The 24,675-nt window shown below is 52.3% G+C and overlaps 1 protein-coding gene across 1 annotated transcript in view; it reads left to right on the top strand.

The window, feature by feature from the left end:
• Nucleotides 1-24,675, top strand: part of LOC140914586 (uncharacterized) — a 126,796-nt gene that overhangs the window by 94,005 nt on the left and 8,116 nt on the right. The gene's annotated exons all lie outside the window — the stretch shown is intronic.

Below are 24,675 nucleotides of genomic sequence, written 5' to 3'. Positions count from 1 at the left end.
TGAATTCCAATTCAGCAGTTTCTCGCTGGAGTCTGGATTTGAAGTTTTTTGTTTTAAGATAGCGACCTTCATGTCTGTGATTGCGTGACCAGAGAGATTGAAGTGTTCTCCGACTGGTTTATGAATGTTACAATTCTTGATGATATCTGATTTGTGTCCATTTATTCTTTTACGTAGAGACTGTCCAGTTTGACCAATGTAAATGGCAGAGGGGCATTGCTGGCACATGATGGCATATATCACATTGGTGGATGTGCAGGTGAACGAGCCTCTGATAGTGTGGCTGATGTTATTAGGCCCTGTGATGGTGTCCCCTGAATAGATATGTGGGCACAGTTGGCAACGGGCTTTGTTGCAAGGATAGGTTCCTGGGTTAGTGGTTCTGTTGTGTGGTATGTGGTTGTTGGTGAGTATTTGCTTCAGGTTGCGGGGCTGTCTGTAAGCAAGGACTGGCCTGTCTCCCAAGATTTGTGAGAGTGTTGGGTCATCCTTCAGGGTAGGTTGTAGATCCTTAATAATGCGTTGGAGGGGTTTTAGTTGGGGGCTGAAGGTGATGGCTAGTGGCGTTCTGTTATTTTCTTTGTTGGGCCTGTTCTGTAGTAGGTGACTTCTGGGAACTCTTCTGGCTCTGTCAATCTGTTTCTTCACTTCCGCAGGTGGGTATTGTAGTTGTAAGAAAGCTTGACAGAGATCTTGTAGGTGTTTGTCTCTGTCTGAGGGGTTGGAGCAAATGCGGTTGTATCGCAGAGCTTGGCTGTAGACGATGGATCGTGTGGTGTGGTCAGGGTGAAAGCTGGAGGCATGTAGGTAGGAATAGCGGTCAGTAGGTTTCCGGTATAGGGTGGTGTTTATGTGACCATTGTTTATTAGCACTGTAGTGTCCAGGAAGTGGATCTCTTGTGTGGACTGGACCAGGCTGAGGTTGATGGTGGGATGGAAATTGTTGAAATTATGGTGGAATTCCTCAAGGGCTTCTTTTCCATGGGTCCAGATGATGACGATGTCATCAATATAGCGCAAGTAGAATAGGGGCTTTAGGGGACGAGAGCTGAGGAAGCGTTGTTCTAAATCAGCCATAAAAATGTTGGCATACTGTGGGGCCATGCGGGTACCCATAGCAGTGCCGCTGATCTGAAGGTATACATTGTCCCCAAATGTAAAATAGTTATGGGTAAGGACAAAGTCACAACGTTCAGCCACGAGGTTAGCTGTGACATTATCGGGGATAGCGTTCTTGATGGCTTGTAGTCCATCTTTGTGTGGAATGTTGGTGTAGAGGGCTTCTACATCCATAGTGGCCAGGATGGTGTTATCAGGAAGACCACCGATGGATTGAAGTTTCCTCAGGAAGTCAGTGGTGTCTCGAAGGTAGCTGGGAGTGCTGGTAGCGTAGGGCCTGAGGAGGGAGTCTACATAGCCAGACAATCCTGCTGTCAGGGTGCCAATGCCTGAGATGATGGGGCGCCCAGGATTTCCAGGTTTATGGATCTTGTGTAGTAGATAGAATATCCCAGGTCGGGGTTCCAGGGGTGTGTCTGTGCGGATTTGATCTTGTGCTTTTTCAGGAAGTTTCTTGAGCAAATGCTGTAGTTGCTTTTGGTAACTCTCAGTGGGATCATAGGGTAATGGCTTGTAGAAACTTGTGTTGGAGAGCTGCCGAGCTGCCTCTTGTTCATATTCCGACCTATTCATGATGACAACAGCACCTCCTTTGTCAGCCTTTTTGATTATGATGTCAGAGTTGTTTCTGAGGCTGTGGATGGCATTGTGTTCCGCACGGCTGAGGTTATGGGGCAAGTGATGCTGCTTTTCCACAATTTCAGCCCGTGCATGTCTGCAGAAGCACTCTATGTAGAAGTCCAGTCTGCTGTTTCCAACTATACTCTCAGCCCAGCAGAAGCAGCTGTCCTATCTCGGGGCCTCTCCTTCTGCCCCTCCACCCCCACGAACATGATACAGTTCTGTGGTGACCTAGAATCCTATTTTCGACGTCTCCGACTCAAGGAATATTTCCAAAATACCTCTGAACAACATACTAATCCACAGAGGCCTCCCTACCAACACTACAAAAAGAAGGATTCTAGGTGGACTCCTCCTGAAGGAAATGGCCCACCTTTATTATCATACACATTGTGAAGAGAGTGGTCACTTTGGATGGGCTATTACCAGCAGGAGAGTGAGTTTTTGTGTGGGGGGGTGGAGGGTGAGAAAACCTGGATTTGTGCTGGAAATGGCCCAACTTGATGATCACTTTAGATAAGCTATTACCAGCAGGACAGTGGGGTGGGAGGAGGTATTGTTTCATGGTCTCTGTGTGTATATAATGTCTTCTGCAGTTTCCACGGTATGCATCGATGAAGTGAGCTGTAGCTCACGAAAGCTCATGCTCAAATAAATTGGTTAGTCTCTAAGGTGCCACAAGTACTCCTTTTCTTTTTGCGAATACAGACTAACACGGCTGTTACTCTGAAACCTGTTACAATATGTGCTAACTACTTATTTACAATAAAGAAATCCATTCTACCTTGTGTTTAGTAGAGAGACCTCCGACTGACCGATAGCAATCTGGTGTTGCAAGTTCCCATAGTGCAATCTATATTCGCTTCTCCACTGTCAGTGCAGCTTTCATTTTGGCAAGTTTGGCACACAGATCCAGGAATGTGGCCTTGTCCATCCAAAAGTTCTGCAGCCACTGCTCATCATCCCAAACCTGCATTACAATGTGATCCCATCAGTTGGTACTGGTTTCTCGGACCCAGAACTGGAGATCCACCATCTGCAGCTGCTCCGTGAATGCCACCAACAATTTTGAATTGGTTGTTGCTATATCCCACAGCAATCTGTTCTGGATGGAAATATCTCCACCATGTATATTCTTGCGGCTCAGTAAATACTGCAGGATCCTGCATCCTGGGCTTGCAATGCTCATGACAATAGTGCAGAGCCATGCAGGTTGCATGCTTCTGTCAGAGATGGCAGAGCATGAGGAGGGCCACATGGGTTTGTGGGATTTAGGAAAAAAGGTGCAAAAATTATGTATAATTGTACGTATGTGATACGTATAAAATTAGGGGATGGTGAACATTGCACTATGTAAAGTTGATCCCTTTGTGACCCATTTTGGCCCCAGCATGCATTGCCAAATCTCAAAAAATACAGTATGGTGACGAGTTGCACAGTGGGATACTTACACTATGCACCACACTGTGGATTGATACAAACTTTTCTGGTGAGTATGCTCAGCGCTGACACTAGGAGTCAAGTAGGCATGCACACATGTGACATACTAACTGTGGTGATTCTATAGTGATGTAAGTAAGTTTGTAGTTTGGATATGGTCTTAGCTATATGAAATATTTGGGAGAGGTAACAGGAAAAGTATGAGGATAGTCCAAGATTCACTCAGATGTTTAGGCTCCTGCTTTTGTGGAACTGGGCCTACTACACCCAAAGGCTCAGGAACAAAGAGGCACATAAAAAGAACCCAATATCATTTATTTCTTTATATATATATATATATAATTTAATGACTTGTGGGTGTATAACTCATGATTTTCAAATTCTTGTGGTTGTCAAGCTATCTTGGGGTTATAGATGTGTGTTCATTATGTTACGAGGACCAAAACTGTAACTGGGTTCAAAAAAGAATTAGATCAGTTCCTCACACTAGGTCCATCAATGGTTATTAGCCAAGATGATGAGGGATGCAACCCCATTCTCTGGATGTTCCTAATCACCCAATGATTGCCTGTTCTGGTCATTCCCTCTGGGGCACCTGGCAATGGCCACTGTAGGAAGACAGGATACTGGGCTAGATGGACCATTGGTCTTATCCACTGTCGCCGTTGTTATGTTCAGCAAAAGTTGTAGAAGATTTTTGCCCTTGGGAAGGATGTAACATGAGACAGTATAATGCTCTTATTGGATATTTGAGAATCAAGTTCTACACACAAGCAATGACATGTGAAAAAGCACTAAGGTCTGGATTGAGAGGCAAGATAACTGTAGCAAAAGGCAATCCCCATTGGTGGATCAAATGCAAACAAAGTTTTGACAACAGGTAAGGAAATCAGTCATACTGGAAGTCACATGACCCAACAGAATAAAAGTGTGCTATAAAAAAAAAAGAAAAAAAGTTAGAATTAAAAACTCCAAATTATAAATCACAGTCAAAACCATAGCAAGTGCTCTGCTAGAAACACAGATGGAATTGCTAAAACTACTAGCAACTATTTACTTATAAACATTTTTGATGAGCATTAGCTATTAAAATAAAAATAAATAGCACAATGACATGCATCTGCACAGTGATAACAAAGATAAATGGTGACGTGATCAGAGTAATAAGAGTAATAGAAACAACCTTTTAATAGGAGCAAAACTATAATTAAAATGGATTAATTATATTATTATTATATATTATTACAAGGAAGGGAGCACAACTCAGGGAATCACAGCAGGAGATAAGACAAATTTGTGAACTGCTGTGAGTCTTCATGTCAACATTAAGTGATAAGATAGTCTTTTAAATACTCAAAATGTGTGATACATAGTTTTTGAGGGGGTATATGTAAAATATTTCACTGCATCAAGTCTCCTGTAGCACCTCTGCACGTTATATCAGACAGAGAGGAGCTGCTCTGTCTAGGCACTGACAGTCTAGGAATTGGGATGCCTGTGCCTTTGAGAGCCCAGCCCTGGCAAGCCTGTGCTCTGGAAAGCTTGTGCTGAGAAGCAGGGCTGGCTCCAGGCCCCAGCATTCCAAACAGGTGCTTGGGGCGGCAGTGAGCAAGGGGCGGCAGTGTTTCCGCGGCAGCAGCAATTTGGCAGCAGCCCGCAGCCCCTCAGGCCCAATCAGCAGCAGCTTCTCCCCTTTGCCATCTGCAGCAGCAGTTTTTTTCACTGCTTGGGGTGGCAAAAACTGTAGAGTGGCCCTGCTGAGAAATAGTGTCCTGTGAGAGGGGAAGTAAAAAAGCCCCTCTGCCCCCTATCCCTATTTTTGCAAACATGACAGGTGGCTCACCCCACTGGGGTAACTGTTACCTCCTCTGTCCCTCCCTGTGTGGGGGTTTTGCGCTCTGCCACCGTCTGGCAGCATCTCCCACTGGGCTTAACCCCATCTATGGTTAGATCTATGGTTAGACATGATCAATGGCTCCATGTCTAGTTGGCAGCCGGTATCAAGTGGAGTGCCCCAAGGGTCGGTCCTGGGGCCGGTTTTATTCAATATCTTCATAAATGATCTGGAGGATGGTGTGGATTGCACTCTCAGCAAATTTGCGGATGATACTAAACTGGGAGGAGTGGTAGATACGCTGGAGGGGAGGGATAGGATACAGAAGGACCTAGACCAATTGGAAGACTGGGCCAAAAGGAATCTGATGAGGTTCAATAAGGATAAGTGCAGGGTCCTGCACTTAGGACGGAAGAACCCAATGCACAGCTACAGACTAGGGACCGAATGGCTAGGCAGCAGTTCTGCGGAAAAGGACCTAGGGGTGACAGTGGACGAGAAGCTGGATATGAGTCAGCAGTGTGCCCTTGTTGCCAAGAAGGCCAATGGCATTTTGGGATGTATAAGTAGGGGCATAGCGAGCAGATCGAGGGACGTGATCGTTCCCCTCTATTCGACATTGGTGAGGCCTCATCTGGAGTACTGTGTCCAGTTTTGGGCCCCACACTTCAAGAAGGATGTGGATAAATTGGAGAGAGTCCAGCGAAGGGCAACAAAAATGATTAGGGGACTGGAACACATGAGTTATGAGGAGAGGCTGAGGGAGCTGGGATTGTTTAGTCTGCAGAAGAGAAGAATGAGGGGGGATTTGATAGCTGCTTTCAACTACCTGAAAGGGGGTTCCAAAGAGGATGGCTCTAGACTGTTCTCAATGGTAGCAGATGACAGAACGAGGAGTAATGGTCTCAAGTTGCAGTGGGGGAGGTTTAGATTGGATATTAGGAAAAACTTTTTCACTAAGAGGGTGGTGAAACACTGGAATGCGTTACCTAGGGAGGTGGTAGAATCTCCTTCCTTAGAGGTTTTTAAGGTCAGGCTTGACAAAGCCCTGGCTGGGATGATTTAACTGGGAATTGGTCCTGCTTTGAGCAGGGGGTTGGACTAGATGACCTTCTGGGGTCCCTTCCAACCCTGATATTCTATGATTCTATGATCTCCTACCCCCGCTCCCTGAATTTGCCCCTCAGCCGCTCTGCTGCTACCAGGGGCGGCAAGTTATATGGGCCCGTGGTGCTCATGCTCCAGCAATATTCAGGGCCCGGGGGCCCGGCTCCACCAATGTTCAGGGCCTCGTCTCTCTCCCAGCTCCACCTGCTGCCCTCATGCGCCTCCCCCAAGTGTCCCTGCCTGCTCCCTGGGCAGCGGGCCCCCTGCAGATCCATGCTGCGTTCTGTGGCTCCTGGCATCAACTGCTGCCACAGGGTCCTAGCACCCCCCAACCACTAGTGCCAGGGCAGGCTGACCCTGCCCCTGCCCTTCCGCCTCAGATGGACCCTTCCCTTTTCCGGCAGGACCCTCCACCAGCACAGAGGGCCTCCCTGCCCGCAGTCACCACTCCTGCCCCACGCTGGGCAAGGGACAGCTCCATTCCCCACCCCCATAGGGGAGGCTATAGTGAGGGGCAGCAGCAGGGGAGGAGGCACATATATGAGGGCAGCCCACCCCCTGCACCCACCACAGGGGAGGCGAGAGGGCTTCTTGGACCTGAGAGGGGCCCTAGGAGCACATGCAGGGTCAGTGGTGTGGGGTGAGTGTGCTGCCAGGGTGGAGAGGGAGCCCCTCCCCCAGAGCTGCCGGTGGGAGGAGGGCTGGGGGGAGTCCTCTTCTCTGGCCCCAGCTGGGGACAGACTGCCTGCACCCCAAACTCCTAATCCCCGGCCCTGACCCACCCCAGAAACCACACCCCCGGCCAGAGCCCTCAGCTCCCCCCAATCCTCTGCCCCAGCCCTGAGCCCCCCTTCTGTACCATAAACCCCTCATCCCCGGCCCCACCCTGCAGCCCTCACTCCTGCACCTCACTCCTGCACTCAACCCTCTGCCCAAGCCCCTCCCACACCCCTCATCCCCAGCCGCACCCCAGGGCCCTCACATTTTTACGTTATTTTAAAAAACATACATCAGCTTACAAGGCAGGTGTGTGTGTGGGAGAGGACTCGGACCTTCTCTGGACACCATCAAAAATTATACAAACCTACCGCCCCTGCCTGCCACTACCTACAGCTGCTTGACCCCTAAGGCCAGTAAATTTCCACCCCCTGCTCTGACCATCCCCCACTCCGATTTGCTCCCTTTGCCCCTTTTTAAGCCCTCTAAAGAGCAGCCAGCAGAGTCCGAGTCCAAGTAAGGGCAGAATGAGGGCAACAACTTCAGCAGATGTTACTGAGCATGCTCAATGCAACCTAGATAGGAACTTCTGCCGAGGCATAATTTGCTACCAGTAGCAGTTACTGATACATAAGGTTGTTATTTGCGGATTTGTCCTAATTTGCTACCTCTCACCTTTAGCATCACCTGGTCCAGGGATAGCTAATTGTGACCAATGGGGGAAATTACATCTATCACAATTTGCTACATCTCACCTTTCCGGGCTTCTGGTACGGGGTAGTATATTGTGACAGATGGGGCATCTGTCATAAAGTTGCTACCTCTCACCTTGTAGGACTCTATGGATTGCATTTGGCCCATGGGCTCTACTTTGGCCATAATGGGCTGAACTAACTCTCCTTTATATGCAACAAAGTGTGTCTAAAGAAAAAACTTGACACTGTTGTGTGATAGAAGTATAAAGCCTTCAGCTTCCAAACAACCCTGCCTGGTGTACATATGTATCAATCACCTCTTCACAGAGTGAGGTCATGTAAACATCGTTTATTATGCAGCTTCATTTACAATGCTCTCATTATTAGGCCCCTGTTATAAATATAAGGGGAAGGGTAACCACCTTTCTGTATACAGTGCTATAAAATCCCTCCTGGCCAGAGGCAAAGCCCTTTTGTCTGTAAAAGGGTTAAGAAGCTCAGTTAGCCTGGCTGGCACCTGACCCAAAATGACCAATGAGGGGACAAGATACTTTCAAATCTGGAGGAGGGGGAAAAGGCTTTTCTCTGTCTTTGTGATACCTTTGTCCAGAACAGATCAAGGATGCAAGCCCTCCAACTCCTGTAAAGTTAGTAAGTAATCTAGCTAGAAAATGCATTAGGTTTTCTTTGTTTTGGCTTGTGAAATTTGCTGTGCTGAAGGAAATGTGTATTCCTGTTTTTGTGTCTTTTTGTAACTTAAGATTTTGCCTAGAGCGATTCTCTATGTTTTGAATCTGACTGCCTGTAAGCTTATCTTCCATTCTGATCTTACAGAGTTGTTCTCTTTTCTTTTTTTGTTCTTCTAATAAAGTTCCGATTTTTAAGAATCTGATTGGATTTTTGGGGTCTTAAAAATCCAAGGCTGGTTTGTGCTTATCTTGTTTATTCTCAAGCCTCCCCAGGGAAGGGGGTGTAAGGGCTTTGGGGAATATTTTGGGGAAATAGGAACTCCAAGTGGTCCCTTCCCTGTTCTATATCCAAATCACTTGGTGGTGGCAGCATACTGTTCAAGAACAAGGCAAAGTTTGTGCCTTGGGAAAGTTTTTAACCTAAGGTGGTAAAAATAAGCTTAGGGGGTCTTTCATGTGGGTCCCCACATCTGTACCCTAGAGTTCAGAGTGGGGAGGGAACCCTGACAACCCCCAATTCCATCATGTGCTCTGCCAAATGCAGATGAGTAAGCACTACGATTATGTCACGAAAGTCACAGAATCCATTGCTTCCAGTGACCTCCATGACAATGGGGACCCCCGCAGCTGACCAGCCAACCTGTAGAGTGAAAAACTGCTACCTGACTAAATTTGCTACATAAGGTGTACTGAGTATGCTCACACAAATTGAGCATGCTCAGTAACATATGATGAAGCCAGCAGTGGGGGACTTCTGCAGCAGCCCAGCCTCTGCAGGCCATGGGACACCCTGCAACTGACTGGCCACTGACACTGGTGGGGACTCCTGAGCTCTCCAGCCACCACCAGCAGGACCCCCCCCCCCCCCCGCGGCTGCTTAGTCTCTGAATGCAGCCGCCCCCCCATGCCCCAGCATCTCCCAGGCGCCTCCGACGGTGGCAGAGGGACCCCAGAGCTGCTCAGCAGCTGCTAGAAGGGGCCACTCACAGCTCCCCAACATCCAGCAGCCCCCCTGCCCCAGCTCCAGCCCTGCAAGTCAATGGGGACCCTGCAGCTCCTAGCTGCTGCAGGCAGCGGGAGAGGGCAGGGTGCTGGATCCTCCTCCTTCCCCATTTTGTCAGGGATGTTTTTAGAAAAAGTCAGGGACAGGTCACAGCTTCCATGATTTTTTGTTTATTGCCCGTGATCTGTCCATGACTTTTACTAAAAATACCCATGACAAAATCACAGCCTTACAGATGAGCCATTTCACTGAATCAAGTCTCCTGTAGCATCTCAGTAGGTATCAGACAGAGAGGAGCTGCAGTGATTAGGCATTGGAATGCCTGTGCCTTTAAGAACCCAACCCTGGGAAGCCCAGTGCATGCTGAGAGTATGGGAAGCCTGTCCTGTGGGAAATAAAAAAGTCCTTCTGCCCCCCCACCCTATTTTTGCAAGCACTCATGTCTCAGTCCACCGGGGTAACTGTTACCCCCTCTGCCCCTGCCTGTGCCAGAATTTTGCCCTCTGTCACCACCTAACCCTGGGCCTAACCCTGGCTCCTCTCTCCCCCACCCTGTCCCTGATTTTGCCCCTCACCCCCTATCCTTACCCTGCCTCTAGCTGCCTGAAGCTCTGGCCAGTCATTTTCCACCCCCCACTCAGACCCTGGCCACCCCCTCCTCCCATTTGCCCCCTTTGCCCTTTTTTAATCCCTGTTAAAAGCAGTCAGTAGAATCTGGTGCCAGGTAAGGGCATTGGCTTCAGCAGATGTTACGGAGCATGCTCAGATCATGCGAGTGTGTTACACTACACAACAGCTCCCACTCCCCTCTGTCCCCCCAGGTCTCGCTGTCCCACCTCTTCCCATGGCACGAGCTGGCTTCACATGCCCTGCAAACAATGGGAGCTGGTGGCAGCTTTCATAGAACATCAGGGTTGGAAGAGACCTCAGGAGGTCATCTAGTCCAACCCCCTGCTCAAAGCAGGATCAACCCCAACTAAATCATCCCAGCCAAGGCTTTTATCAAGCCTGACCTTAAAAACCTCTAAGGATGGAGATTCCACCACCTCCCTAGGTAACGCATTCCAGTGCTTCACCACCCTCCTAGTGAAATAGTCTTTACTCATATCCAACCTAGACCTCCCCCACTGCAACTTGAGACCATTGCTTCTTATTCTGTAATCTGCCACCACTGAGAACAGCCTAGCTCCATCCTCTTTGGAACCCCACTTCAGGTAATCGAAGGCTGCTATCAAATCCCCCCTCACTCTTCTCTTCTGCAGACTAAATAACCCCAGTTCCCTCAGCCTCTCCTCGTAAGTCATGTGCCCCAGCCCCCTAATCATTTTTACAGCCCTCCGCTGGACTCCAATTTGCTCACATCCCTTCTGCAGTGGCGGGGGGGGGGGGGGGACCAAAACTGGAAGCAATACTCCAGGTGTGGCCTCACCAGTGCCAAATAGAGAAGAATAATCACTTCCCTTGGTCTGCTGGCAATGCTCCTACTAATACAGCCCAATATGCCATTGGCCTTCTTGGCAAAAAGGGCACACTGCTGACTCATATCCAGCTTCTTATCCACTGTAATCTCCAGGTTCTTTTCTGCAGAACTGCTGCTTAGCCAGACGGTTCCCAGCCTGTAGCGGTGCATGGGATTCTTCCTTCCTAAGTGCAGAACTCTGCACTTGTCCTTGTTGAACCTCATCAGATTTCTTTTGGCCCAATCCTCCAAATTGTCTAAGTCACTCTGGACCCTATCCTTACCCTCCAGCGTATCTACCTCTCCCCATAGCTAAGTGTCATCTGTGACCTTGCTGAGGGTGCAATTAATCCCATCATCCAGATCATTAATAAAGATGTTGAACAAAACCAGCCCCAGGACTGACCCCTGGGGCACTCCACTTGATACCGGCTCCCAACTAGACATCGAGCCATTAATCACTACCCATTGAGCCCGACAACCTAGCCAGCTTTCTATCCACTGTCACAGGGTAAGGCCAGATGGCTACAGGAGAGCGTTCCCATTGGGATCCACGAAGTGGTCGGGTGAAAGCTTGCTCACTGCTAAAGGATCCCCCCACCAGCCTAATGGGGGGATCCACAGGACCTGGAAGCCAAGTGATTTTGGGGGACAACTAATAAAATAACAGAAACTGGAGTGCAGTCAAAGGGTCAAACAAAGGGACACCGAGCAGAGAACCCTCGACAGCACCCACTGCTCCTCGAAAGCGTCAAGGGAGTCAGTGGACACCACCCAGAGGAACTCTGCCTGGATGCGTGAATGGACGGACGATCAGAAATAGGCTTTACAGTCACAGGAGACTCCATCGGCCAACCTCCTCTCCCTGGTTTTATAGATGGCCATTTTAGCCAGGTCCAGGAGGAGGTTGACCAGGAGGTCCCCTGGCTTTGTGGGGCCTCGGATAGGGAGTGCATAGATAAGGAGGTGAGGGGAACTTAACAAAATATTTGTGAGGAGCCAGAACCTGGTGCAGTCCAAGTAAACAGAAGGAGCAGGTGTCCGGGACAGGGGTAAACCACGCCAAGTACATGTCCGTGCTCACAGCCCCATGAAGGAGCCGCCAACTGATATTCCCGGAGGGCTTCAGGACCAGGGTGGAGTATAGGCTGGCCCACCGGGGCTCCTCACCCTCTAGAGGTGGCAGGAGGTCCTGCCACTTTGTGTCGGGGCAGGACGCAAGGGTGAGGAAGTGAAGGGTGTGTAGCACGAGCGTGTATAGATATTTCCTTGGCGTGGTCTGGAAATGAACCGGCTGCAAGTCATGCAGCCGGCTCACGGTGAAGGGACGGGGGCAGGGTGGTTGGGTTCATGGGACAGGGTCCCTAAGAAAAGGTCCAGAGGGCCTGGGCTGGAGGGTGGGTGGGGCGTGCCCTCTCCCAGGACCCAGTTGAGGTAGGCCTGAGCAGCAGGCGGTTAAGTAGCCCTCACCTCCTGAAGTACGTGCCGGGGGAGTACGAGGTCTGGAGAGCCCCATGCATCGAGTGAGCGTCAGGGGATCCAGCCAGTCTCCCCGGTCGTAGTCCAGGAGGTCTCTGACTCTGGTGGCTTCTGCCAGGACCAACCTCTGGCGCACCGAGCGGGACTCTGCCACCTGCACACAGAGCTGGGGGTTGTGTAGCAGGGGCTCCGCAAGGAGATCTGACCCCTCAGTGGCCACCACGGACCTGGTTGCCGAGAACAGTTTCCAAAGTCTGGAGGAGGTCCTGGTAGAAGACCGGCAGCCTGGAGAGGTCTCATGGAAGACCTCTCGGATGGAGATAAGGAGCTGCTGGTCATACTGGAGCCCTCGGAAATGGCTCAGGAAGGCGTGCACCAGTACTCCCCCCACTACCTGCACCATAAAGGAGCCTCTGCAGGGCCTGGAGGTGGAAGACATGGACCTGAGTGCGCAGGCACTTCAGGCCCTGCCCTCCCTCCTCCAGGGGCAGGCGGAGGACCCCTGCAGAGACCCAGTGCATCCTTGGCCAAAAGAACTCCAGAATCGCCTTCTGGAGCTTCGCCAGGAAACCTGGGGCCGGGACCAGGGTGTTCAGCCAGTAACAGAGCATGGACAGGACTAGGTGATTGAGCACCAGTGCCCTCCCTTGAAGGGAGAGGCACCGGAGTAGTCCTGTCCATATCTGGAGCCGCTCTATCACCCTTTCCTCTAAACCATGCCATTTCTCTGGCGGAGACAGATGCATGGCAGAAAGGTAAATGCCGAGATAGAGCAGTGAACCCGTGCTCCACCGGATGGCCTGAAGCGCAGGTGGGAGGGAGCTCACCTGCCAGCCATCCCTGACCACCAGGCCAGAGCTCTTGACCCAGTTGACCCAGGTGGAGAATGCTGCCGAGTAGATGGCCTGGCAAGCCTCCACCTGTGCCAAGTCGCCTGGGTCCTGGACCATGAGGCGCACATCGGCGGCGTACACTGACAGGACCAGCCACAGCTCCAGCTCTTGCAGCACCAACCCCATCCATCTCCAATGGAGGAGAGAGAGGAAGGGCTCAATCGCTGGAACATACAGCTGGCCCAAGAGGGGGCACCCCTGTCATACTCCCTGCCAGAAGCTGACCGGTTCGGTCAGGGTCCATTTGAGCCTGACCAGACACTCTGCGGAGGCATACAGCACCTGGAGAAAACTCACATACTGGGGTCTGAAGTCAAACGCTCTCAGAGTGCCCAGGAAATACCCATGGTCCACTGTCGAATGCCTTCTCCTGATCCAGGGACAGGAGGGTGAACGACAGACCATCCTACACCCAAGCTTCAGGAGATCCCAGACTAGACACAGGTTATCAAAGATGGTACGGCCTGGGACAGTGTAGGTCTGGTCTGGGTAGACCACGTCCACCAGCACAGACCCCAGCCGCAGCAAGATGGCCTTCGCTATGACTTTGTAGTCCGTGCGAGGAGCGAGACGGGACTCCAATTCTGTAACTTGCAGAGGTCCCCCTTCTTTGGCAATAAGGTGAGCATGACTCACCTGCATGAGAGAGGGAGGACCCCGCTCTCCAAAGACTCAGCCCATACAGTGACTAGGTCTGGGCCGAGGACGTCCTAGAACACATGGTAGAACTCCACGGTCAGCCCGTCCATGCCTGGAGATCTGGTGGGCATGCTGCAGAGGGCTTCTGAGAACTCGGCTAGAGTGAGAGGCAGCTCTAGCCGGTCTCGGTCACCCACGCTGACTGTAGGGAGGTCGTCCCAGAGCACTCTGCAAGTGTTAGGATCAGTCCGATCCAGGGAGAAAAGGCCTGTGTAGAAGGTCCTGGCTCTCTCGCACATCTCCACCGGATCTGTGAGGGGGTTGCCATCCTCTGTCAGGAGGCAGATGACGTGTTTCTTGGCCCTCCTCTTTTTCTCCAGGGTGTAGAAGAAGTAGGAGCTGTGATCCATCTCCTGAAGGAGGCGGATGCGGGATCAAACAAAGGCACCCTGGGACCGATGGTCTTTGAGGGCCCGGAGCTTCTCCCGGCACGCTCTGCAGAGGGATGGATCCTCAGGGCTGGCGGCCAGATGCCTCACCAGTTCTAAGACCTCCCACTCCAACTGCTCTATTGCCACATCCCTCCATCGGCTGGTGCCCCGGGTGTAATTGTGGCAGAAGAGCCTTCCGCACATCCCACCACCGCCACGCTGAGGGGAAGGTGCCCCTCGGCCGCCACCAGGCCAGCCAGAACTCCTGGAAGGACACCACAAAGCCCACATCCTCCAACAAGCTGTTGTTAAAATGCCAATAGGCCAGCCCTGGCATCTCCGCATAGAGAGAGGCCGTCACAGTGGCCAGATAGTGATCCAAAAATGGGGCCTGCCGGATGCTGGAGGAGTGGGCCCGTGAAAGGTGGACACATGACAAGTAGATGTGGTCATACCGGGAGCGGCACGACCAATGGACCTCCACCGGGACAAAGGTGAACGTCGAGATGTCGTCTGGATGGTGGTCGCGCCAGACGTCCAGCAGGGAGTGATGTTCGACAATCTTCCGGAGGAAGTCCACGGCGGCCGGGCTCTGCTCAGTCCCCGAGCGGTCCCGCTCCTCGAGGGTGGCGTTAAAGTCCCCACCCAGGACCAGGCACTCGGGAGGCTCCAAGGAGCCAAGGCAGGCAGACGCCTGCTGATAGAAATGCAGCCGCTCCGGGTCTGATGTCGGGACATGGACGTTAATGAGGTTGACCACGAGCCCCTCCATGTGGACCTGGAGGTACAGCAGGCAGCCCGGCACAGGCTGGCCCACCCCCAGCACCTCGGGCAGTAGGTCAGGGGAGAACAGGGTAGTCACTCCAGCTGTACGAACTGTGAGATAGCTAAAGTAGACCCTGTCCCCCCACTCCAGCCAGCAGCTATCTTCGGTGACTGGATCCGTATGGGTCTCCTGCAGGAAAACCACAAAGTACCCCCCCTCCCGAAGGAAGGAGAGCATCTGGCATCTGTGGAGACCCATCTTACAGCCTTGGGTATTCAATGTTGCAAAGATGATGGGTGCCATGAGGAGGGTGGGGGGATCCTCGCCGGCAGGGACTCTCACGGTCCCCATTGGGCTGCGCATCAAATAGTGACCTACTCCGTAGGTGAGCAAGGCGTCATGGAAGCTGCGGACCCGCTGGTAGGCCATGGCAGCCTACTTCCTGGTCCTTTTACCCTCCCTCATAAGGGCTCTCGCAGCCAGGAGGATTTGATGAAAATCCCCCCCCCCATCACTGGAGAGCAAGCTGCACCTTATTGCAGGAGCCACGGATGTCTTCCAGAAACTCCCACAGCTCCTTTCACAGCATTTGGGAGGGTGGGATCACTGGACCCAGGCAATCCTCCAGCGGGGCCTCTGGCACAGCCCATGGCCCACTGAGACAGGCAGGCAAAAGGCAGACCCCCCGACGTGGCACCTGATAGGCTGGCACCACATGGCCCACCTCAGACCCCGGCTCAATGGAGGGCGGCAGAGGGAAGATAGCAGCCCCTAATGGGTCAGGACAGGGGAACATGAAGACCGCTTCCCGGGGGTCATGCTCTGGGAGAGGGAAGGAGATGGCCCCAGAGGTGGCAATGGCATCACGGGAAGTGAAGGGGATAGGAACAGGGTTGTTATCAGGGGCAGGGCAGGGGTCAGGGAGAGGGGCAGGGGCGGGACCCTGGGCCCCAGTAGCCAGGCTGCTGGGAGGTGGCCCCTTTCGGTCGGGCTCAGGGGTCTGAGGAGTTGGGAAGGGGGCCTTCTGTGATGCCGGGCTCAGGCTCTTTGGTGGGTGTGACAGCCACGGCATCAGGAGGTGGACGATATTCGGTGAGGCCCCCGTCCAGGAAGGAGGTCAGTTGCCCCTCACCAATGAGGGATGCTCCTGGTGACTTGGGTCCTGGCCGCGAGACATTGACTCAGTAGGCCGTCAGCGGGGTGCCACCTGTGGCTGGGCAGATGGAAGAATCCAGGGGGTCCTCGGAGGCGGGAGCGGAAGCAGCGGTTAGGGGGGAGGGAACATGGGGAAAGGGGGGCTGGGGTGAGGTTGCTCAGGTCGAGGCCCGCTGGCAGAGGGTCGTCCTCCCCCTGGGTGACCGGGGTCAGACCCAGGGCCTCGATCTCCTCGTAGATGGAAGGAAGATTGCCTTCCACCACCCCAGAGTTCTCCCCGCTAGCGCCTGAAGTGACGATCGCCTTGGGGCTTGCAGGGGCTTCAGAAGTTAAGGGGGCAGGAGGGGCTCCATCGGGGTCCTCCGTGGGAAGAGACTCCAGTGGAGGGGCGGCGCTTCTCCCCAGTGCTGCCACGTCTTCCCCAGTTGGCACCAGTGGATGGAACACACCCGTGGGCAAAGCAGAAGGCTCGGCATCAGTGCCCCCCTTTCTGGGCAATCCTGGGGGACCTCTGCATCGGATGGGAGGAGCGGAGCTCGAGCCTTCTGCTTGCCCCACTTCCCCTGTACTAGGGCCCAGCCCTCCATGGCATCATCTGGGGGCTGGCTAACAGGGGTTGGGTCAGGGGTGATGGCTCAGGGACTCAGAGGTAGCAGTGGAGCAGCAGGAGGGAGGGAAGATTCCCCCTGGGGTAGGCCCTCTCCCATGCCTGGCAGTATCCCTGCTGCACCCTCCTCCACAGGCCCCGCCAGATTGCAAGCAGCGGAGGCACGGCTCTGCCGCTCTTCTGGGCACACTGGGGGAGGTGCCCCGTGGGCCCGAGCAGGAGTGGTGGTGGGCTGGAAAGGAGGAGAGGCAGCTCTGGGCGCCAGGCAGGCAGGGGCGCCGGCAGGGCCGGTGCCCTGCTGGGGTTTGGGGGACCTGGATGCCCCTCCTTGCCAGGCCAGGAGGCAGTCCCTCTGGACGTGCCCCATCGCCCGGCACTGATAGCACCGGGCCTCCCCTGTGGAATAAGGCATCCGATAACAGGCCCCCTGGTAGGGAACCAGGAAGGACCCCTTTAGAGTCTCTCCGTCCCACACCGCCGGCGGCAGTTGAAGCTGTACCTGTCAGCAGAACGAGAGGACATGATGGAGGGCGGGGTCTTTGCAGCCCAGTAGGAGAGGGCTGACAACGGAGATGGGTTTCCCCAGGGTAGAGAGGGCAGGTAATAGGGCAGCACTGGGAAGGAAGGGAGGGAGGGAGGGACGGACGGACGTCAGGACCAGATGGACACCCAGGTCCTCTAGCGGCTCAAGAGGGATGAACACCCCCCACACTGCCAGGCCCTTCTCAACTGCCTCCTGGGCGGTGGCCTCCGATGCTAGAAAGAACACGACCTTTCTGTACATTTTGGAGGTCGCCACAGCGGCCATGGGCCCCACCACCCTCGCCAATGCCCACACGTAGGTTTCTACATGGGGCGAGGTGGGCACCAGGAGGCAACAGATGCTGTGCTTCCTGGTCAAGGTGGGCCACTATAGATGGTAGCGGAGGCGGTAGTCAGAGGAGATGATGTAGCGGCAGGTGTGGGGAGGTCTGCCGCCACTTGGGCGTACACCTTGGGGGCCGGGGCACCCGCAGAGCTGGTGGAGGGAGCATAGGGTAGGGACACTGCAGCCGGTGACGGGGCCACGGCAGTGGGGGCAGCCCCTACCATGGAGAGCCTTGTTTTTGTGGTGGGGCCCTTACCCTTCTTCTTGACCTGGTCCTTCCCACCGGCTGTGGGGGGCTCCCCCAGAATCAGAGGGGGTGAGGGACATGGCAGCAGCTGGGACGATAGCAGGTGGTTCAGCAGCAGGGGTTGAGGTAGAGCCTAGGCAGGGCAGCTGAGTCTGCTGGAGGGGTCCCACCCGCCTTGTCCCACACCATAATGAGCAGGGAGGGGGAAAAACACCAGAAAGAGGAGGGGAAAAGGGAAGCAGGTCGATCACTCCTCCTGGCTAAGCTCCACCACAAGAGCACAGTTCAAAAGATACTCAGTCCTTGATGGCTCCCTCCACAGTGGTCTGCAGAGTCTCTGCACACTCCCCCAGTAGCTGATCGTCCTCTTCGTCTTCCTCCTGAGGCTCCAGCAGCTTCTAGGCAGCAAACACCACAGCAGCAACTCCAGGCATCAGTCCGGTGATCTAGGCAGGCAGAAAGGACCCCACTCAGGTGGTGGTGATGGTGTCCACAGCAGCAGCTGGGGCTGGAGCAGGGGTCCCTCACTCCCCTTCTCTGGGGAGCAGGCCAGGAGGCCCCAAGGGGCTGCTGTAGGAGCAGCAGCAACTGTAGGGTGTGGGGGTGGTTCACCAGCCAGCAACCAGGTAACAGAGAAGCGGGGGGAGGGGGTGTCTGGCCTAGCCAGGGGAGCAGGGAGAGCCCAGGGCCTAGTAGCAGAAACAGTAGCCCTCTACCTCCCTCCAGGCCAGAGGGCAGATGTATTAGTCCCAGATTAAGTAGATCCCTTTTCCCTGGGTAAGGTAACAGGGGCAGTTCCAGAACAAGCAGGAACTTGCTGGAACCAATTGTAACCCTTCCGCCTGTCAGAGTTGGCAGCAACAAGGGCCGGGTTCAGTATCTAGGGGATCCATTCCAATAACACAATGCAAACCGGCTCAAGCCCCCACCCAGTGACCTGGGACAAATATACACCACCCCCGCTGGGCGCCTCCAAGACGCAATACTTCCCCTCTCGCAAGCACAGAGTCTGAGTGTAGCAAAAAGCCTTTTAATAACAGAGAGAAACAAGGTGGCATTATGTTGGGGAAACACCACCAACAGGATTCATAACACAACCCATGAGCAAAAACCCACCCCAAGCAAATTGGGGCGTGTCCTTTCCCTTTGGTTCTTGAGTCCAGCAACCCCAAATCACCCAAAGTCCCAAAAGTCCAGTGGCCCAAAAGTCTCTGTCCCTGGTCAGGGCAACCCCAGAGTTCAAAAGTTTATCTGCAGAGCTTTACCTCCCAACCTGGGTGGAGATGGGGCAGGGGAGGGGGGGGGGAAGAGAGAGAGAGAGGTAAGGGGCACCTTACATGATCTGAAGCTGACCGCCCCACAGCTCCATAGGCCTTCGCTCCACTCGCCACCCCACGAACTGCTTCACTCGGCTCCGCTCCGTGTCCCACAAGCAGTTCCCGCCGTCCCACAAACTGCTCCACCAGCTGGTCCACGAACTGCTCTGCTCCACGTCCTACAAGCAGCTCTCACGGTCCTATGAACTGCTCCTCCAGCCTGTCCACAAGGCACTCCAGCCGTCCCGCAAACTGCTCCACAATATATCTTCAGGCTCCTCCACTACTTAACACAACGCTCAGTGATTTCAGCTCTTAGGTGAATTCAGCTTGTAGTAGGGGAGCCTCAGTGCTGGTGCACCATTAGCCCAAAGTGAGCTCAGCAGCCTGTAACTAGACTCCTAATAAAATCAAAATTAGCTCTGATATTCCACAGTGGAGAGAGGGGGAAGTACAATTAACATGTAAAGCCCTCACCAAGAGGCCCATACCACCAAGTATTAATACTTGTCCCCAGCCCCTCTCAGTTCACAGAGTTTTGGAACCCATGTCCCTTGCCTAGAGAGTGCTGCTTAGTTGATGGCGAGTCCCTCCATCATAACAAAAGGCCCAGTACAGTTCCAAGCACAGTTCCCATAGTCAGGGTAATAACAATTTATTCTTCCTGCCCCAATAACAGAGGCACTGGGGATCCCACAGCAGCCAAAGTGACTATTTGGGCAGCTATGGGCTCATGCTAGGCGGGGTGGGTGTGCCTATGCAAATGAGATCAGCCCCTGAAGTTCTTTTCCACAGCTTGCCACACCTCACCACCAGATGTCAGGGTGGAGTTCATCCTGACTCTGCTTACACAATTAAGGCAGACAGGGTAAGTAGGACACCTGGAGCCAATTAAGAAGAAACTGCGAGAATCAATTAGGACAGGCTGGCTAATCAGGGGTGGAACTGAGAGTAGAGGGCGGGCCTGGGTTCCCCCCAAACCTCCCAACTCCTGATCAGGCTCAGGAGGAGTTGACCTGGACTGTGGGTTTGCTAGAGGAGGAGGTCTCTGGGCTGTTCCCTGACCCACATGGTGGATCAGCAGAGACTGTGAGGATTGTTTGCCTCCCTTTTCCCCCTAGCCAGTGATGAGGTTATCTGAGTAAAACAGCAGATTTGGCCACCTTTGTGGCTCAAATTGAAGGCTGTCATGAATCTCTGAGGTGAGCAAATCTACCAATAAGCGCAGGACCCACCAAGGTAGAGGAGGAACTTTGTCATACCAACTTATAGTCCATTCATCCAATCCATACTTTTTAAAACTTTCTAGCAAGAATACTGTGGGAGACTGTATCAAAAGCTTTGCTAAAGTCAAGATATATCATCATCCTCTGCTGTCCCCATATCCACAGAGTCCATTATCCCTTCATAGAAGGCAATCAGGTTGGTTAGGCATAACTTGCCCTTGGTGAATTCATGTTGACTGTTCCTGATCTCCTTCCTCTCTTCCAAGTGCTTCAAAATGGATTCCCTGAGGACCTACTCCATGATTTTTGCCAGGGACTTTCCTGGGCACAGGGCAGGGAATGAGAGCAGCCAGGGTGGAACTGGGAGGCACTGCTTGGGGTGGGGGGGGCATGGGAAGGTCTCTCTTACCTTCCCTCCAAGCGGTGTCTTCCCTGAAAGCAGGGGCTGGGGCCTGGGAAGGGGAGTCCTGGCCAGGCTTGGGTCTCTGCACTGGGAGAGGCTCCTGGGGAGCGGCAGAACTGTTACTGCTCAAGATTCACCCACTCCTGGCTGGAGCCAGGGCTCCAGGGTCCCCAGCAGCTGGGGCTTGGGGAATCTTGTAAGGCGCATAGGTCCCCCACAGCACCCCAGCGTAACTGCAGCAAATGCGATTCCCTACCAGAACTGAGTGACCCCAGTGATCCTCCCAGAGCTGCATCCCAGCTACTCCTGCGTCCTAGTGGTCAAGGGATTGCACTGCAGCCCCCCTGCCCCAGACCCTGCCTCCTGGGGCCCCACATCCCATGGGCACAGGCAGCTTCCCTTAGTATTAAGGGGGCATCGTGCATAGAAGCCACCACGTCAATGAAGAAAGCATACATCCAGATCCCAGCCAGAGGGGAAAAGAGGTCTTCTATGGAGACTGGGGATTGTTCCATAGAGTCTCCAGTATCAACAGGGACACTGAGGTAATGGGTCCTTGTCCTAGAGACGCCGCCCAGAACTGGGAGCAGCAGGAGACACATTTCTCGGTGACACTGGCTCTGTGTGTGATTCCCTCTGGTGAGAGATTGGCACAGGGAGCAATTTGTCAGAGATGGTCTCTTGTCTCCACACCAGACTCCCTGGATACTAGACCTGGGCTGGAGCTACAAGTTCTGCTCCCCTAACTCAGGCCATGTAGCTGTCAGTGCTTTGCCACCAGATTCCTCTGGTTATTTGTAAGGCTGGATTAACCCACCACTGGGCTCTAAGCAAATCTCTCTCATGTCTGCCCCCCAGTCCAGTTTCCCTCTTTCCCTCTCCTGGCTGGCTCCCCCATGTGGGCACTGACAGCAGCAACCCCCCATGCCAAGTCTGGATGTAAATGGTGAAGCACTAACTGGTCTGGTTCTGGGACTGGAACTCTGCCCACTCAGGATAGGCCCCAGTGTCCCACCCCCACTATGACAGTGGGGGTTGGTGGGCCCTCTGGGGCCAAAATTGAATGAGTAGCATTGTGCCATGTGGGTCACAGCACCAATTTTGGCCTTGCGCCCCTTCCAAAATGGGGCATGGGCCAAGGACAAACCTGAGTAGACAGTGGGGCTGCCACATGTGAGATAAGGAAGGGAAAACTTAGTTTGAGGTGCATGCTGGGGCAGTCAAACTAGATGATCATGATGGTCCCTCTGCCCTTAAAGTCTATGAGTCTGAGACATGGGATGGTGACATTTGAGTTTTCACTGTTATTAAGCTTTGACATTTAGAATCTCGGTGTCTAATGACATGAAATAATGTATGTGGGGGTGAGAATTGTCTGACAACCCCCCAGAATTTTCCACAACTGTGAAAATTTAAATAGATTAAAACCCACTCAAAATCCATATTTATGGGCAATGGTGAAGATTTACATTGACAAAAAATTATAAAAACCCTCTTAAAAATAAACATCAATATTATCCATCAAAACTATTTAAAAAGTAACAATTGACTTTTACCAAGCCTATTCCTAGCTCAGTGGTTAGAGCTCTCCTGAGATATGTGAGACTTTTGTTCAGATTCTTCTCCCCATGAGAGAGAGAGGGGGAAATTGAATCCTGGTCTCCCACCTCCTGGTTGAGTACTTTAAATGTTATAAGTAGAACATATAGGGTACGCTGCCTATACCCTACTGAGAGCTCAAGGCATGACCCAATCAATTTAGGCACCCCCACACTTTCCCTTCTGAGGGCTCAGGGTGTAAGGCACCTATCCTTACCCAGTGAAAGAGCCTTACACAGTTGTGCGCAAAACATCTATTTATTAGCACCACACACAGAATACATATACCAAGCAAATCTCTTTTGCTCACCACTCTCAATATACAGACAAATTTCACCCAATGGCCAGTCAGGATTCATTCATCTGGGGGTTCCTAGCAATGCCTCTGCACATCATGGTCGTGCAGAGGGGTCAGAGTTCCAGCAGCTTGATGATGAACTGAAGTCCGGAAATGGTTCCCAGAGAGCTTTGTTTTTCATTTACATTATATAGGTAAAACTAGCTCCCTCCTTCAAATTTACTAAACCTATCACATTATCTCACACTCCTAAATCACAAAAATTGTAACCAATTACACACTGGCACCTATGTGTCCTCCTTCCTTCCCAAGGTCTTTACATTTTATCTTTATGCCCAAATTGTAACTAAGTTGTGACCTTTTCTGTTTATGCAGATAGTCAGCATAAAATGCTGGTCAGAGCTTACCTTACCATTTGTTGAGTCTCCTTCTGTATCCTCCCTAATTTCCCAGCGTCTTTACAGCCTCGGTGGTTATAACTCGTTAGGGACATTCCTGAGGTGGGGGTGCTTTATCAGCAGCAGAACATTCCTTTTTTCAATTTTAGTGATGAACTCCCTGAGTTTCATCCAAGGCTGGTTTAATGGGGGGAAAGGGGGCTGTCAGGATTCCTTCCCCACTCTGAACTGTAGGGTACAGATATGGGTACCCATATGAAAGACCCCCAAGCTTATTCTTACCAGCTTAGGTTAAAAACTTCCCCAGGGTACAAACTTTGCCTTGGTCTTGAACAGTCTGCTGCCACCACCAAGCGTGTTAAACAAAGAAGAGGGAAAGAGACCCCCAAGCCCTACACCCCCTTTCCTGGGGAAGGCTTGATGATAATCCTCACCAATTTGTACAGGTGAACACAGACCCAAACCCTTGGATCTTAAGAACAATGAAAAATCAATCAAGTTCTTAAAAGAAGGTAATTAAAGAAAAGGTAAAAGAATCACCTTTGTAACATCAGGATGGAAAATACTTTACAGGGTATTCAGATTCAAAACACAGAGGATCCCCCTCTGGGCAAAACCTTAAAGTTACAGAAAACAGGAATAAACCTCCCTCTTAACACAGGGAAAATTCACACAAAACAAAAGATAAACTAATCGGCCTTGCCTAGCTTACCTATACTGGTTGCAATATTGGAGACTTGGATTAGGATGGGTTGGAGAAGATGGATTTCTGACTGGCCTCTCTCAGTCCCAAGAGAGAACAAACACGTAAACAAAAAGTGCAAACAAAAGCCTTTCCCCCCCAAGATTTGAAAGTATCTTGTTCCCTTATTAGTCCTTTGGGTCAGGTGCCAGCCAGGTTAGCTGAGCTTCTTAACTCTTTACTGGTAACAGGATGTTGCCTCTGGCCAGGAGGGATTTTATAGCACTGTATACAGAAAGGTGGTTACCCTTCACTTTATATTTATGACAGGGGGTTTGATCAGGTCTCAGGCCTACACTTTGACCAGCACCCTGTCACACTCCCAAAAGAAGGAAAATAAATTAATCCATTTTCTTCTGAACTGGCTAAATCTACTGTGCTCAGTACTCTTTCCTTCCCTAAACCTCCTCGGGTGCTGGGTTCCACGGGATCAAATGTGCAGAGACCAGGAGGGATGGGTTTTGGAGAGGAAACTGGGGGATTGAGTGGTTGGGTCTGGTAGACGTGGGAAAAGGAGGGTACTGGGGAAATCAAATATTGGGGATCATGGGATAAGGGAGGAGAGTACAGGAGAGAGAAGTGCTGCCTCTTATCACTTACCCCCTTCTGTCCCTTTTCCCTGCCAATTCTGCATTCAGAAAGCACCACTGAGAGGGACTGATTTTCACAGGGTCTTCTGTGGGAGGTCTAAAGGCCTCTGGATCCCACCTCTGCCTCTACAGCATCAGCCTCTGAGGGTCTGTCTGTGGTGGGAAAAGTGACTGGGATTAGCTAGCAAATCTCCTCTGACCCTCCCCCATTTTTCCTAATCTAGACTGACCCCAAACATTTTATATATTCTGATCCTCCCATTAGCAGAGTGATTGCTAGAATCACTGAGTTCCCCCTTTGGGAAGAGAGTGTCTCGTTCCCACATAGTCTCAC

This window comes from Lepidochelys kempii, chromosome 7 (assembly GCF_965140265.1).
Source record: "Lepidochelys kempii isolate rLepKem1 chromosome 7, rLepKem1.hap2, whole genome shotgun sequence".
In the NCBI taxonomy this organism is placed as follows: Eukaryota; Metazoa; Chordata; order Testudines; family Cheloniidae; genus Lepidochelys; species Lepidochelys kempii.
The sequence above is the reverse complement of the archived record's forward strand: the minus strand, read 5'-3'. Positions and strand labels throughout refer to the sequence as shown.